General features: G+C 40.4%; 1 protein-coding gene across 2 annotated transcripts in view; it reads left to right on the plus strand.

Annotated features, from left to right (window-relative positions):
* Nucleotides 1–1,717: 1,717 nt before the first annotated feature.
* Nucleotides 1,718–16,192, plus strand: part of LOC115193873 (bone morphogenetic protein receptor type-1A) — a 72,506-nt gene continuing 58,031 nt past the window's right edge. The window contains exon 1 of one of the 2 annotated variants that reach the window (XM_029752987.1): nt 1,718–2,101. The gene's annotated coding sequence lies outside the window, so the exon portion shown is untranslated. The remainder of the gene's footprint in view (nt 2,102–16,192) is intronic. The other variant, XM_029752986.1, reaches the window with a different exon arrangement.

Consider the following 16,192-nt stretch of genomic DNA (forward strand, 5'->3'; position numbering starts at 1 on the left):
ATTGCTTAATTCTACAATTTAGAAAATAGTAAAAATAAAGAAACACCCTTGAATGAGTAGGTGTGTCCAAACTTTTGACTGGTACTGTATGTGGTTCCAATGCTCACTTCTGTAGTCAACATTGGCAATAACACCATAAAACAATAGTGTATCACATATATTACAGTTTTATATAATTTCACAGTCCATTCCCAAATATGACCATAACTTCTCTCTGCTGTCAATCATTCATTCCATTTAGGTAAGAGGTCTCTCTGGTGCATCTCTGCCCTATGTATAGAGAGACATAAGTATCCTTATCATTCTCTTCACTCTCAATTCTTCCTTCCCTCCTGGCTAGTTCTCCCTAAACAATCTATATGACACACGTGTTACTATGCTATGACACTGTATTAAGACGATCCCTTTTAATGTCAGTTTTAGTTTGCTGAGTGGTCTTTCTGATTTTGGTTCACACGTTATTTCTGTATTGTTGTATATTAAACACTTGTATGGCTGCAAGATTTATATCCAGTGTGTAAAAGGGATTGCTTCTCCTTCCATGTTCTGTGTTTTGATGGGGGAAAGTATTTTTCTAGAGTAGTATTTTTCTTAAAATAGACATATTTGGAATAAGATAACAACCACTCTTAAATCTGATAATTTATTTACTTATTTAAACATTAATTTGTTTTTGAAGCACTAACTGAAATATGGCCTTGATCTTTGAGTGGTTGTATGATTTTATTTTTGGGGGCTGGACTGTGTTGGAGGAATAGGATTGTTGTCTTTTTTCTATTGTATATTGTCAATAACACATTACCTTGTTTCATCTCTTGCTGCATTTGTACTTAGAACCCTATCGTCTTTGTAAACAAGGTATTTTTATGTGGAACATTGATGTATTTGGAGTGTAAAACCCCATATTTCAAATGTATCGCCATGCCTGGCCTGCGATAACACTAACTATGCATCAAAATAGGAAAATGTTTTATGCATTGCTTTTAGTGAACTGCATCTGACTGCTATCAGAACAGAATTACACGGAGAAAGGATATACCTTGAAGATTTTAGATTTGAACAGTAGTCTACTGTGACATAGTATATATCATTGTATGAGATGAATCTGTGCGTGTGTGTATCAATCTTGGGAAGGAAATGGGCTTGATTTCCTCTCTATCGAGGACTTCCTGAATGGACTGTGCTAGAGGGATGGCCTTAATTTATGCATGCTGTGTATTGAATACCATGATCTTAATGCCCTGTATATTGTTCAGTAAAGACTACCAATCACAATTTGTTGTTTTACAACCACACGTTTGCCTGTATTATGGGAGTCAATATTGAAAGGCTGCTGGTATCTCAAGATCTCTAGGACAGGTTGAATCTTTGAAATCTGTCAATAAACATTTTATTTCACAGCGTGAATGTCTTTCACCTTGATTTATTGTTCCACATCATCTCCCTTATTCTTCATCTCCTATCCTCCTGATCACTATCCTTTCCACCCTTTAGTTCTTAATCTCCTTTATCCATGTTCTTGAATCACTCATCTCCTCACTCACCCCTTCCACCTTGTTCTCCTTTTTCACCCTCCTTTTTCACCCTCTCTCTACTTCTCCAGTTTCTAATACCTCTCCAGCCCATTGCCTCCTCCCTCTTCCACGCCACCCTTCTTCTCCGACATATGTCTCTTACTATCCAGACTGTTCTATTTGTGAGTAGACTACTGCATGCATGTGTCTAATTTGATGTCAGAGAAATACGAATACAGTAGATCTGTCCATTTACGCCAGGGGGCGTTAGAAGTAATTGGGACATACTTGAATTATCCATAGAAATACTCCCACCGCGACCCGCTCCCCCTCAAATGGTTGCGCACTCGCTGCAGTGATTGGAAGGTTTTGGTCTGGAATTATCTCGTCTCGCGCAGGACTGGGTATGTGCGCTTGATCAAATGACATAGTCGGAGCCTGAAACATAGCAAGGAGAGCTGGGCCGACGTAAAACATAATTTTTGGAAAATATACACAACATTTTGCAACTTCAATACGAAATATATAGATATAAGGGAGTGATCGCCCGGAACCAAAAGGATTGGCCACATCTGCTGGAGAAAAAGGTGAGGTGGGATTACATCTAGGCTACATCATAAACCTATGAATTCTGCTCTGACTTTGTGGGAAAAGTTTATTTTTAGCTTCTGAAAAATAACAGAACGTAGCTAAAGAAAAGTTGTCTTCATTATAAAAGTTGCTGTAGTTTTATTTTTGTTAGACTATGTTGGCAGCGGTTTGAATGTAGCCACTTGTTTGCCAGAGTTTACTATAAGTGAACTAGATTGTTGGCGCTAGCTCGCTAACGTTAGCTTAGCCAAATAAATGTAAATAGCTAACTAACTCGTTTTCTAGTAACGTTACTTCAACTAGCACATCTAACACTGAACTTTGATATTTACAGAATTGGTTATCCAGAGTATTATTTGTTTCTTTTTTTTCTCCAGTTTAAATAGTTGTATAAATGAATTCACTCGCTACACAATGAAAGTTGTCTTGTTAGTTAGCACAGAGCGGTGCTAGCCAGCAACAATTATTGTACTTACTGCGCTTCAGGAGACATTGCAACAATGTGTTACAAATTTGACAGAGTGAATGTCATGAGGTTGGAACCATTTGTATCAAATCAAATTATGATATTAATCAAGTCTTTTTCCCTTCCTGCAGAGGTTGACTATGTTTAGTTAATAGTCAACATTGTTGACAAGTAACGTTAGACAATATCTTTGAATTTACTAACTTACAAGCCTAGCTAGTAGGCTAGCCTAACGTTCCTAAATGTATTGATTATACATTGCTAACATTAACTTTAGTTGTTCACCGATAAAAACGGTCAGTTGTCTCAAAGTAGGCCAATTCATTGTTCTGTCATTGTGAGTGTGTTTTGTAACAAGTGTTGAGGTCCAGAGGACTGAAGAAGGCTTAATGTTACCACCTCAAGTACTGATAACAAATAATCATCCAAGTGTGCATTAATGATGCTTAATTATAGGTGTTACACACAGGATTTTTTTTTTTGCATTTCGGGAAGTTGTCTGTTGCTAATAGTGGAATGATAGTGTTTCACACTATTACTAACCCGCCAGTGTTGATTGGCTGTGATATTTGGGGGGGATCTGTCAAAATGGAAAAGCTGTTCTGACTTTGGCTGTTATTTAGTGGAAATTGCTCTGTCATTTCCTGGTTGTTAATTCTACACTGTTTGCTCAATTTCAGTCTGTGAGAAAACAAGCACTGAATAGTGTAGCTAATCATTGTACCATGTAAAATATATATTTTCAATAACAAAAAAGTATAATTTTTTTTACAGCTGTTTGAAGCTGGTGGACCAAAAAGGCTCAAGTGGAAGTTGAGCCTTTTTACTTTGGGTTTTGGTCCAACAGCTTACAAACACCTTTAAAAACAAATGTTTAATTGAAAATATATTTAAGTGATTTTTATATGGTACAATAATTCCCTACACTAATCCTATGTGTAGCGCTATTTAAATAATGAGACTTCACATCAGCTCTCAATTTGCTAGCTATAAGCACACACGTAGTTTGAATGAAGGGGTTTTGGGTAGGCTATCAAATTTTATTTGTCACATGCTCCGAATACAACAGGTGTAGACCTTACCGTGAAATGCTTACCAACAATGCAGGTCAATAAATAGTAAAGAAAATATTTACAAAATAAAATAACAAATATATCTCTATCCTGTAATCCATGGCTTCTGGTTGGGATATGTATGTACGGTTACTGTGGGGACGATGTCGTTGATGCACTTATTGATGAAGCCGATGACTGAGGTGGTATACTCCTCAACGCCATTGGATGAATCCCGGAACATATTCCAGTCTGTGCTAGCAAAACAGTCCTGTAGCATCTGCATCATTGACTGAGACACTGGTACTTCCTGCTTTAGTTTTTGCGTGTAAGCAGGAATCAGGAGGATAGAATTATGGGTGTCTAGAGTTTTTTTTTTTAATTTTTAATTTTTAATTTATTTTTTTCTCTCTCTGGTTGCACATGTGACATGCTGGTAGAAATGAGGTAAAACTGATTTAAGTTTGCCTGCATTGAAGTCCCAGGCTACTAAGAGCGTCATTTCTGGATAAGCATTTTCTTGTTTGCTTATGGCCTTACACAGCTCGTTGAGTGCGGTCTTAGTGCCAGTGTCGGTTTGTGGTGGTAAATAAATGGCAATGAATAATATAGACGAGAACTCTCTTGGTAGATAGTGTGGTCTACAGCTTATCATGAGGTACTCTACCTCAGGCAAGCAATACCTCGAGACTTCTTTAATATTAGACATTGCACACCAGCTGTTATTGGCAAATAGACACACACCCCCGCCCCTCGTCTTACCAGATGTAACTGCTCTGTCCTGCCGATTCACGGAAACCCCAGCCAGTTCTAGATTATTTGCGTCGTCGTTCAGCCACGGCTTGGTGAAACATAAGATATTACCATTTTGAATGTCCCGTTGGTAGGATAGTCTTGATCGTCGTAGATCATCCAGTGATTGCACATTGTCCAATAGGATGGATGGTAGTGGCGGTTTACCCACTCGCCGACGAATTCTCACAAGGCACCCCGACCTCCGCCCCCTGTATGTCCATCTTTTCTTCATGCGAATGACACTGATTTGGGCCTGGTCTCGGGAATGCAGTATATTCTTCGCGTAGGACTCATTAAAGAAAAAAATCTTTGTCCAGTTCGAGGTGAGTAATTGTTCTGATGTCCAGAAGCTCTTTTTGCTCATAAGAGACTGTAGCAGCAACATTGTGTTCAAAATAAGTTACAAACAAAAGAAATAGCACAGTTGGTTTGGAGCCCGTAAAAAAGGGGCCAGGTCAATGGTTGAATTCCCTGTGGACTATCATCATTGCTCATCATAAATTGTTCTATCATCAACATGTAATGTGATAAAGTCCTCAGTGATGATGAAAGTATTAATTCAGGTTTTTGGTCCCTTGCTAGTTCATTTGTCTGGATGTGGTGTGTGGCCTAAATTGAAATTACAGTTGTATGGCACAATATTTAATCTGATGTTGTAGGCATCAATTATGCAATCAGCAAACCTTGTTAGTGATTGTGTGAAAGTATTGGAGTTAGTGAGACACCTTCAAATCTGGCAATACACACACTCCAAACACTCATACACACACTACTTCATTAGCAAGAGGTCTGTTTTCACAGGGAAAATACTGTCTCCTCTCTCTCATGGGGTGTCAGTCGGATCTGAATGGAACATTTTTGGCCATGCTTTTCTCATCTGTACAAAGTGAAAAGCTGGTTTTAATTTGAGCCTGGAGTGGGATGGCACTGCATTGTGCTACCCACAATCCAATGCTGAAGGCAACCTTGGAGTGAAAGGGGTCCGGAACGTAGGGAGGTCAAAAACCAGATGGAGGCACTGACTGTGAAACTGTCTGCTTTAAGGGGCCTGGAGGAGAGGCATGGGGTAGGAGAAGTAGATTTATAAAGGGGGAGGAAAAATAAATTAAATCTAAAGTCTAACATTATACATATGCCAGACAGCTGTACATTCTACGGCTTACCCGGGGCTCTCCATTACTGAAATAACACAGGCCAGTAGTTGGGGAGGGAGACTAGGCGAGGAGGTAGAGGAAGAATGGCTAATAATCTCACGGTGAGGATTGTTCCAGGTATTCAAACCATAATTAAGCACTTGACAAGAAATGTCAATATTTAGACAGAGCTGAATGTCTTCATAGTTCATATAGACCTAAGCCTAGTGTCTCTAGCAGTAATTGTGTACCCAGTATCTTGATCTGACAGTGACTATAGCAGGAGTCTAGCCCTGCTCTGGAGCTGAGGGTGATTCATTAGCCAGAGCTCTGTTGCTGCACGGCATCTGGAGTGATCGTAATGGAGTTTAGACAGAAATGGGCATGGATTCAGTAACTGGTACATAATTCAGATATGATTTATATGCACATGATGTAAAGATCAGAGGTTTGCTCTTTATCAGGAGGATACAGCTAGATGGAAGTATCATCTTTTTAGTAGAATGATTATCACGCATGGGCCATTTGTTTTTTGTCTCCCATGCTCCTGCTCGACAGCTGCCATTGCAGTTGAACTTTGAAATGGGCATAGCCTACATGTGGGAAATCAAAATATGCTTATGAATGTACTTTCATTAAATAACCTACATTGTTTTCATGAAGTCCATTCTTAGTATGTGGTGTGTGTATTGATGGGACTATTTATTTCCTAGAAATACAGTTGTTTCAGTACTAAAGTCTAACATAAACCAGAACTTGCCTGCTCTTTCTTGCTCTTAGTGCAGGGAACGAGAGAAGCAAAACTTTCTCCTGCTCATATATTTTCTCAAGCACTTTAAATCCACAATGCTTGTTTTTCTAACCTCCCTTTAAGAATGTCTTTCCCCCTGCCTTGCTTCTGTTGTCCTGCAGCCCTCTCTCCCCTCTCTGAGAGCGTTTCCAATCTGAGGCAGAGTGAGGGATCAGATTGCTCGAGGAGTCTCAAAGGCTTTCTGGCGAGGTGGCAGTGGGAAGGTGGTGGAGATGAAGGCGGGGAGGGAGGGGGTAGAGCACGGATCAAGTTTCACATCCCAACGCCTTCCTCTTTCTGCTGCGCCTCCCCCAGTCAACCCCCCTCTCCTTCCCATAACCCCCTCCCCATCCCCTCAGCATGGAGACAGATTGGCTGAGATGGCGGTAGAAAACATGCAATCCTACTCTCTCCATACATCCACCTCAGACTCCAGCAGCCTCTCTGGAGCGTAGAGAAGCAGCTATATAAAGACTGTAAATCTAACCCATCACCATTAGAATGTACATAGAGAGCTGTTTCAGCCAGAGAACGATGGAGTTTAGGAGTGCTCTAGGTTTGGGCGGTATCCAGATTGTCATACCTTCATACCGACCTTGTGCCATACTGGGATGTTTGGTAATACCAACACTGAATACAAGGGGCACTATTTTCAAACTCCACTGAGCATTTGTAATCCTAAAGTTAGCAATGCTAACAAGTACATGTAAAATCCCATAGAGAATGCTAACTAGTGCATTGTGAACATTCTGTACAGTCTCTGACCTAAACTATTTTCCAGACAGACATCCCAGCTCAAAGTTATACAAGTAACAAAAAAAATGCTACACAGTTTGCTGCACGCACCAAACAAATATTAGAATCCAGGAGGGGATTCTCTGCTGTTACCGGCAAGCGAAGCTTGAATTTGGAAGAAGCTAGCCACTTAGCTAGATAGCGAACTAGCTACTAAATTATCAAACCAAATGTAGAACTGCAGAGAATTTAGCACATTTTAGACAGTTAACTTAATAGTTATAAGATGTCTTGCTGGCAAACATTTAATTGTGAATTCCAGTCTGTAACTAGATCACCTGGCGCGTGCCGCACAACATTGAGTGACTCAAGGCTCCGGTCTCTCGTGATTGTAAATAAACACCACATGACTGGGTACTACTGGTAAGCTTCATAATGAAAACTGATCTGACAGGTGAAAGCTACACATTCAAATGTATTAAACTTCAGATAAATAGTTTAGCCTGTATTGAAAAACCACCTCGTCGCTCTTTCCAAATACCCCTATATACGGTATACCGCCTAAGTCTACTCTGCTCCCTGTAGGCTGTATAAACCTGTAGCAATTTCTGCTGGCTTTTGGAAATATGCTGGACATTTCATCCATTTGCAATCTTTACACTTTGTTTTCTTGTGACAAAGAATAATTTACATATGTAACAATTCAACATAAGGCTGGGCGATATGACCAAAATATTAGGCTATATCACCTTTAAAAAAAAATAATACAAAATTCCGACATGGTGGTATTTTTATGTTTCTGAATAATATAAGTTCTAAATGCGTTTTATGAGTAGTGCATGGCCCTAGGATGACAACAAAGGAATTCTAAGTGGTTTTAATGGGCCATTCTGATTTTGTTTTATACTCAACCAAACGAGGACAACTGACTGTAACCATGTTTACAGCCAACCTTTTTGATGCGAATAAAGTACATGTCGGATAAAAAAATGAATGACAGGCTTGATGGAAACTGAAATAATTTGGTAAACTTTCCAGATGTTGATTAAACAAAATACGCTAGACGAGGTGGTCTTTTTGTGTCAGTAAAATGAATTATGCGAGAAATGTCTGGAACTGCTTTTATGTGCAAATATTGATATATTAACCATCATATCGAAGTAATTTCGATGTCATGTTGTGTGGTCCTCCCATTATGACTTGCTGGGAAAGCATGCAGTTTATTAAACTACAGATGAAATAAGTTATGAACTTCACAGGGTGATGAAAGTGCAAGGTGAAGAGCTTGATGCTCCTTTCCAATAAATATCTAGTCTTATTCTGATGATAATCAATACCGTTTACCGGCTGCAGTTTGGAAAAAATAGAAATCTCACTTTTGTCCATATCTCATGTAGGCTATACGTGCACTCTAGCCAGCAGCTCACAGACAGCACTGTTGGCTAGAGCACACGTGCCAATATCAGAGTGGGCACAGTCACTATATAAAGCAATTATTTTTTGGTGGAAACCATCAGTATAGGTAAATGCAATAGAAATCCATTTAACTTTCTTTTTTTTTTTTTTTTGGTACAAGGGAATTTAACTGCAAAACTATTTTGATGTGCACTACGTCATCACGCACAGCCTTTTATCGGCAACATGTCAGTTGGTGGGAAAATGTGCGTGTTTGGTTTTATGCAGATTTTACAATAATCACATGAGAATATGTCGCCAATTGGATGGAAACCTAGCTAGTGAAGTAATCCAATTTCTTGATTTTTTTTTTGTTGCATTGTATCAACATTTTAGGCAGTATCATAAAAATCCATACCTGTTTGTGGATCCGTACCGGTATACCTTAAACAACGATATCACCCAGCCCTAATTCAACATGTTGCCTGTAAAGGAATAGCCCTTTTTTTCCCCCCAATATATGCACACCGTGTGCGAGAAGCCATTTATCGAGTCTTCAAATGTTTACATCTTCTCTGCACTTGTTGAGTAGTGATTGACTTTGAAGGCTTCAGGTGTGCAAACGTTTGTCTTCCATCCATTTCGATTCAACACCCTTTCATTGACATGCAGTGAAGAGGTTAGTGGCATGGTATAGGTTTGTTCTACACGATTGGTTTAAGAATGACTGGCCTTGATGATATTTACCATGCAAGCTTCAGTTGTCCTTTAATGGTATTGATCTTTCTTTAAATACACTGAGCCATCCGAGTGAATAATTTAGAAGCGCTCACGCTAATGTGAAGAGGGAGGGACAGAGATTGTGTGGATGGTAACTGAAATGATTTTGTATCTTTTAATGGATAAAGTGGAAAAGGCCAGGGAGTTTGTTTACGTAATTTTATATTGGGAAATCCCTTATTTGTAAACTAAGAAAATGTTATTATTTTGAGCAATGTGATTTATAAAAACAAGCATTGTATGATGGAGGCCTTAATGCTTCTGTGAAAGAATGCTGTTTTTGTGTGTTAAATGTTGAAGGCAACTGAAAGGATAGCATTCCTGGAGAATTCAAATGCTGGAAGATTCAGAAAACTGTAGGGGGGGGCTGTTTTCTGAATCTTTTTATTGTCTTGTTTTGTCTTTGTAAAGAAGAAAAGTTGATAAACAGTTAATGCCTATGATATGATGCAGTTTATCCTATGTTGCGCTTTCTTTTTCAAACTGTGCCATGATTGTAAATACTGGATTACCCAGATAAAGGAGATCAAGCTTATAGTGTTCGTCATTCTTTCTCTTGGAGGGTTTACATTTTATTTTTGGGTAATCCTTTTGCCTGAGTTGTGTGATTTAATCTTTTGAAGTTACTATGGCTCCAGCCCCTTTCCTAACCCCTGTAAACTAACCCTGTCATCTGTTTCCCACCTGGATTTGACCATACTTTTGCAGAATGGCTTTTTTTGTTGTTGTGAGTCTTCCATCCTTTAGAGCAGGGGTGGCCGATGTGGGTACCAACGGGCCTTTCTCTCGTTTCGGGGTTGGGACATCTGTTTTAGGGGAAATCTGGGAAATCCTATATCCGGTCTAAGGCAAATGGTCTTTTGCAATAGAAATGGTGCAAACCAAGATAAAGTCCTGTTGTAGCGTACCTCTGTTTAGAATACAAGAATAAAATGTAGGGCTGTGACAGTAATCGGATAAAATGGAAAGGGGATACCTAGTCAGTTACACAACTGAAATGTGTCTTCCGCATTTAAGCTAACCCCTCTGAATCAGAGAGGGGAACAGTGGGTTAACTGCCTTGCTCAGGGGCAGAAAGACAGATTTTTACCTTGTCAGCTCGGGGATTTGATCGGTTACTGGCCCAACGCTCTGACCACTAGAATAACCGGGTAACTGCCGGTTATGGATGAAGACCATTGTGAAAATAAAATAACTGTCAAAACCGTTCTTAAATAGGCCTACATTAATTTTAGGATTGGTAAAAACAAAATACTATTTTCATATAGATAAACTATACCTAATAGGGGGATTGTTTATTAAAAAAAATAAAAAAATTATATATATATAATTTCACCTTTTATTTAACTGGGTAAGTCAGTTTCCCCAATGCTGGAATTGGGGGGGGCAGTAAAAAAGTTTGGGAACCCCTGTCCTAGGCTGTACAGTGTCGGCCCGTAATGCAATTTTATGAATGTTCATGTGGTAGGTAGCTTATCGTTTATAAACAGGCAATTTACTGTTAATTCCTGTCATTTGGTTACATAAATTTCTGTTAATGCATGTATTAATTAGTAATTTACTGTCATTCTCGGAGAGGAAACGCTGTTTGCAGAGTTCACAACCTGCAACACTTGTGAGAAACACATTTTGGTTTATTTCATACCATTTGCACGCTTCATGTGAGCAATGAACATGTGTCTGGTTTCTCTGTCCTGTTAATGCTGATGGAGCCCGTGTGCCTGAGCATGCATAAGTACCTGGCCTGCTTCTCATAAATGTCAAATGTAGGGAAGTGCCCATTTGGCTTTTTTATTTAAATGTTTTTGATTGTCTTAACTCGCCACCACTAATAAGCTGAGCTTCTCAGTAATTTGTCTTCACCTCACACAGTAATTCAACAAAGATGGATATATATTTTTACATCCATTCAAATTTATAATGGCTCCTCACAGTATTTGAAAAATCTTTCCAGCGTTCTCCCCCTTGATAATCGGCGTTGCTGATAAATAGGCTATGGACATGTTGCGTCTATCTTAATGATTGTCAATTTCCTCTTTATACTATAGCATAGCTGTCCCCTTCGTACTTTCCTTGTCAATTCTAGGCTTGGGTGGTATACCGGGGTATTTAGAAATAGCCATGGGATAGTTTTTTAATACATTGTAGCTATTTTGTAAGTAAATGCCTGAAGTCAACTTGTGCAATACATTAGGAGATAAAGCAGATCTCATTCTTCATTTCACCTGTCACATTATGAAGCTTACTGCTACACCAAGAAAAGTAACTATACATCAGTCAGATAGCTGAATGCTCGTTCGTGAATTCTCATCCAAGTGGAGAAGTGCAACTGAAGCACGAAATTTGTCTGATGCCGAACAGAAATTACAATAAGAAGCATTTAAGATCTACAATATGTTTCTTTTGTGTTTTAGCTTTCTGCTGTGTTTGAGAAGGCAAAGCCCTTAGGATGAGTTATCTCTGCCACTGCTATCTTGGTTTCCTCGTGGTTTTTTTCTCCTTTGTTCTCAGCCCGTCTGCTCCTACCCCTCTTCAAGCAGAGCAGGCAGGCCTGTTGGCTTAGCGACTCCACACAGACACAGCGTGTACACATGCTGCTCCAGAGCAGTACTGTTCTTCCTTCAGACAAGCATGCATCAAAACTTTGTTCATTTGCACAATGTCTCTTGTTCACAATCGCTTGTAAAAGTCCAAACTCACCAAAATGTGTAACTTCATGAGCTGGATTGCCTGTTTTTGCAATTTGTTTATTTTAGTTTATGTCCGTTAGCATATTTAGCTAGCAGCCTCCAGGGACATTTGCTATCACTACAGCTAATTCTGTTAGCATTCTGATACTAGACGTCCTAAGGTAGTCCTAGGTTTTTCTGGAGGCGAAAGAAACGCATACCTGTTTAGGCGAGGTGCTGGCTAGTGGAGTAGAACGCTTGAAAAAGAAGAGCCCCACACTGTAGGAGCTCAGATGCAGTAAGGTTTTTAAATATTTAAGGAAAGGATAATAAATATTTGCTCTTCTCTGACATGCGCTGGTGGCTTTGATTGACGGGTGCATTTACAGGGTGTGTGTGAGTTCGCTCATTTTCTCTGTAGGCCTATTTGTCCATTCAGAAAGTTTCCTAAAGTACCCTGACGGGACTCCATCACTTTAGAAGAATCAAACGCTCCTGTCATGATGTAATCTTGTAAAAGGCCTATTTTCAGTAGCTTTGGCGACATTCTTTCTCTCATTACGGCGTCCTCTCTTTTTAAAGAACATATGCCAATGCAATTGCCACCGAATAACGTCAGCAGCAGGGTTTGTGACGTTATACAAATATTTCAGGGGAAAGATAGCCGAATAAGAAGAATCTTCCTCCCGCTGCTGCTGGCCTTCGCAGATTCTGCTGTTACGATCCTAATAGGCTACAATAGGGGTCGGCAACCTTTTCCATTTGGAGTGCCAAATTATCTTACCGCTTCTACCGATCTGCTTGCCAGTTATGATTTTTTATATGCACATTTTCGAGGAACAGTTTAATTTATAATAGTCTTCGTATCTCAATCTTTGTGGTTAATTGAAATTGTAAAAGTGATGCATATGGCCAACTATATAAAAATAGCGTTCTTAAAGCCAACAAATAAAAACATTTCAGCCTGCAGGTAGAAAATATCCTGGTTTTAAAAATAAATGTAGTATAAATCACATTGGCTACGCATGACCTGTCTGCAAGGAACTTGAAACGTTGTATCAACTATTAACTTGGGTCAGGCCTGAACCTCATGCTAGCACATTTGTGTAAAATATACACTGCTCCAAAAAATAAAGGGAACACTTAAACACATCCTAGATCTGAATGAAAGAAATAATCTTATTAAATACTTTTTTCTTTACATAGTTGAATGTGCTGACAACAAAATCACACAAAAATAATCAATGGAAATCCAATTTATCAACCCATGGAGGTCTGGATTTGGAGTCACACTCAAAATTAAAGTGGAAAACCACACTACAGGCTGATCCAACTTTGATGTAATGTCCTTAAAACAAGTCAAAATGAGGCTCAGTAGTGTGTGTGGCCTCCACGTGCCTGTATGACCTCCCTACAACGCCTGGGCATGCTCCTGATGAGGTGGTGGATGGTCTCCTGAGGGATCTCCTCCCAGACCTGGACAAAAGCATCCGCCAACTCCTGGACAGTCTGTGGTGCAACGTGGCGTTGGTGAATGGAGCGAGACATGATGTGCTCAATTGGATTCAGGTCTGGGGAACGGGTAGGCCAGTCCATAGCATCAATGCCTTCCTCTTGCAGGAACTGCTGACACACTCCAGCCACATGAGGTCTAGCATTGTCTTGCATTAGGAGGAACCCAGGGCCAACCGCACCAGCATATGGTCTCACAAGGGGTCTGAGGATCTCATCTCGGTACCTAATGGCAGTCAGGCTACCTCTGGCGAGCACATGGAGGGCTGTGCGGCCCCCCCAAAGAAATGCCACCCCACACCATGACTGACCCACCGCCAAACCGGTCATGCTGGAGGATGTTGCAGGCAGCAGAACGTTCTCCACGGCGTCTCCAGACTCTGTCACGTCTGTCACATGTGCTCAGTGTGAACCTGCTTTCATCTGTGAAGAGCACAGGGCGCCAGTGGCGAATTTGCCAATCTTGGTGTTATCTGGCAAATGCCAAACGTCCTGCACGGTGTTGGGCTGTAAGCACAACCCCCACCTGTGGACGTCGGGCCCTCATACCACCCTCATGGAGTCTGTTTCTGGCCGTTTGAGCAGACACATGCACATTTGTGGCCTACTGGAGGTCATTTTGCAGGGCTCTGGCAGTGCTTCTCCTGCTCCTCCTTGCACAAAGGCGGAGGGAGCGGTCCTGCTGCTGGGTTGTTGCCCTCCTACGGCCTCCTCCACGTCTCCTGATGTACTGGCCTGTCTCCTGGTAGCGCCTCCATGCTCTGGACACTACGCTGACAGACACAGCAAACCTTCTTGCCACAGCTCGCATTGATGTGCCATCCTGGATGAGCTGCACTACCTGAGCTACTTGTGTGGGTTGTAGACTCCGTCTCATGCTACCACTAGAGTGAAAGCACCGCCAGCATTCAAAAGTGACCAAAACATCAGCCAGGAAGCATAGGAACTGAGAAGTGGTCTGTGGTCTCCACCTGCAGAACCACTCCTTTATTGGGGGTGTCTTGCTTATTGCCTATAATTTCCACCTGTTGTGTATTACATTTGCACAACAGCATGTGAAATGTATTGTCAATCAGTGTGATTGACTTGGAGTTACATTGTGTTGTTTAAGTGTTCCCTTTAATTTTGAGTGTGACTCCAAATCCAGACCTCCATGGGTTGATAAATTGGATTTCCATTGATTATTTTGTGGGATTTGTTGTCAGCACATTCAACTATGTAAAGAAAAAGTATTTAATAAGATTATTTCTTTCATTCAGATCTAGGATGTGTTGTTTAAGTGTTCCCTTTATTTTTTTGAGCAGTATATTTAGCTACCTATCTAGCTAGCATCCGGTGTAGGCGAGTAGGAAAATGGCCGTAAAAACAGAAGACCTGACGTTTTATTTTTTTACCGGTTAATTACTTTTGATGCACCCATTGCAAAGATTTGTATAACTTGCTCCTTGTTCTATCTGTGCCCGTAGTCTACAGCAGCTGCCATTACTACAGCAGTGAAAAACCGGAGCCAGTAATTCCCAGAAAATCCCCAACAACTTGAACCCCCCCCCCCCCCCCCCCCCCCCCAACTGGCCTACTGCCAAGTCAAATATTTTGATAAGTTGAATCAGTGTTACTGCTTGGCTGGAACAAAAGCATGCACCCACACTAGCCTCTTCTTTCTTTGTTCTTATTATTGTTTCTTTGTTCTACCCCTCTTTGACAAAGGTTAAATGCACACAAGTATTTTAATTGCTATGTCATGAACCACTGCAGTACATTTTACATTTACATCATTTAGCTGACGCTCTTATCCAGAGCGACTTACAAATTGGTGCATTCACCTTATGATATCCAGTACATAACCTAGGCCCTTGTTTCATAAGATTTAGGATAGGCTGGCAAGTATTTTAAAATGGAGTAACTCATGAAAAACATTGCTGAGTAAGTTTACTATAGGCCTGCATTTTCACAGCTTAAATTTCAAATGACAGCCGGCTGTCATTCGTTTTTCTGTTTGACTGTGTAATGTCTGTTTGACTGTGTAATGTCTGTTTGACTGTGTAATGTCTGCTGTCTACCATCCATTAATATGTTCCATGCTATTCAATGTTAACTGGTATGCTCACAATTATGAGAATTATTTAATGTTGGGAGTATTATTAAGATAAGTGCAGTGGTATCGTTTTTGCATAAATTATATTTTCTTCACCTGAGCAATAATGGATGGTAGCCTACATAAAAATTACATAAAAATTGTTCTTAACTAGGCAAGTAAGTTAAGAACAAATTCTTATTTACAATGATGGCCTGCCCCGGGCCAAACCCTAACCCGGACGATGCTGGGCCATATGGCACTCCCAATCACGACCGGTTGTGATACAGCCTGGAATCGAACCAGGGTCTGAAGTGACGCCTCTAGCACTGAGATGCAGTGCCTTAAACTGCTGCGCCACTCGGGAGCCCAATGCAGTGGGAAGACGACTCATCTCCACTCCAATCAGAATACCTCAGTCTTAAAATATGACACATGAAGTTGGATAAAAATGGAGAAAGGAGCAAGAAAAAAAATGTAGGCTAGTTCAAAACGCTTAGGACGTGGGCCGAAAACGAAAAACGTGTAGTTGCTCCATCCCTGTCGAGGGAAATGTTTAAAACATTTTTTGGGGTGTATGACCATAAAACATTCTTATGATGACTATAACATTTGTTGACACTTTAAATTCTTGCATATTTTCTCATAAGTATATTTCAACACTGTCTGCTCAGGCAAATATGCCA

This window comes from Salmo trutta, chromosome 5 (genome assembly GCF_901001165.1).
Source record: "Salmo trutta chromosome 5, fSalTru1.1, whole genome shotgun sequence".
NCBI lineage: Eukaryota > Metazoa > Chordata > Actinopteri > Salmoniformes > Salmonidae > Salmo > Salmo trutta.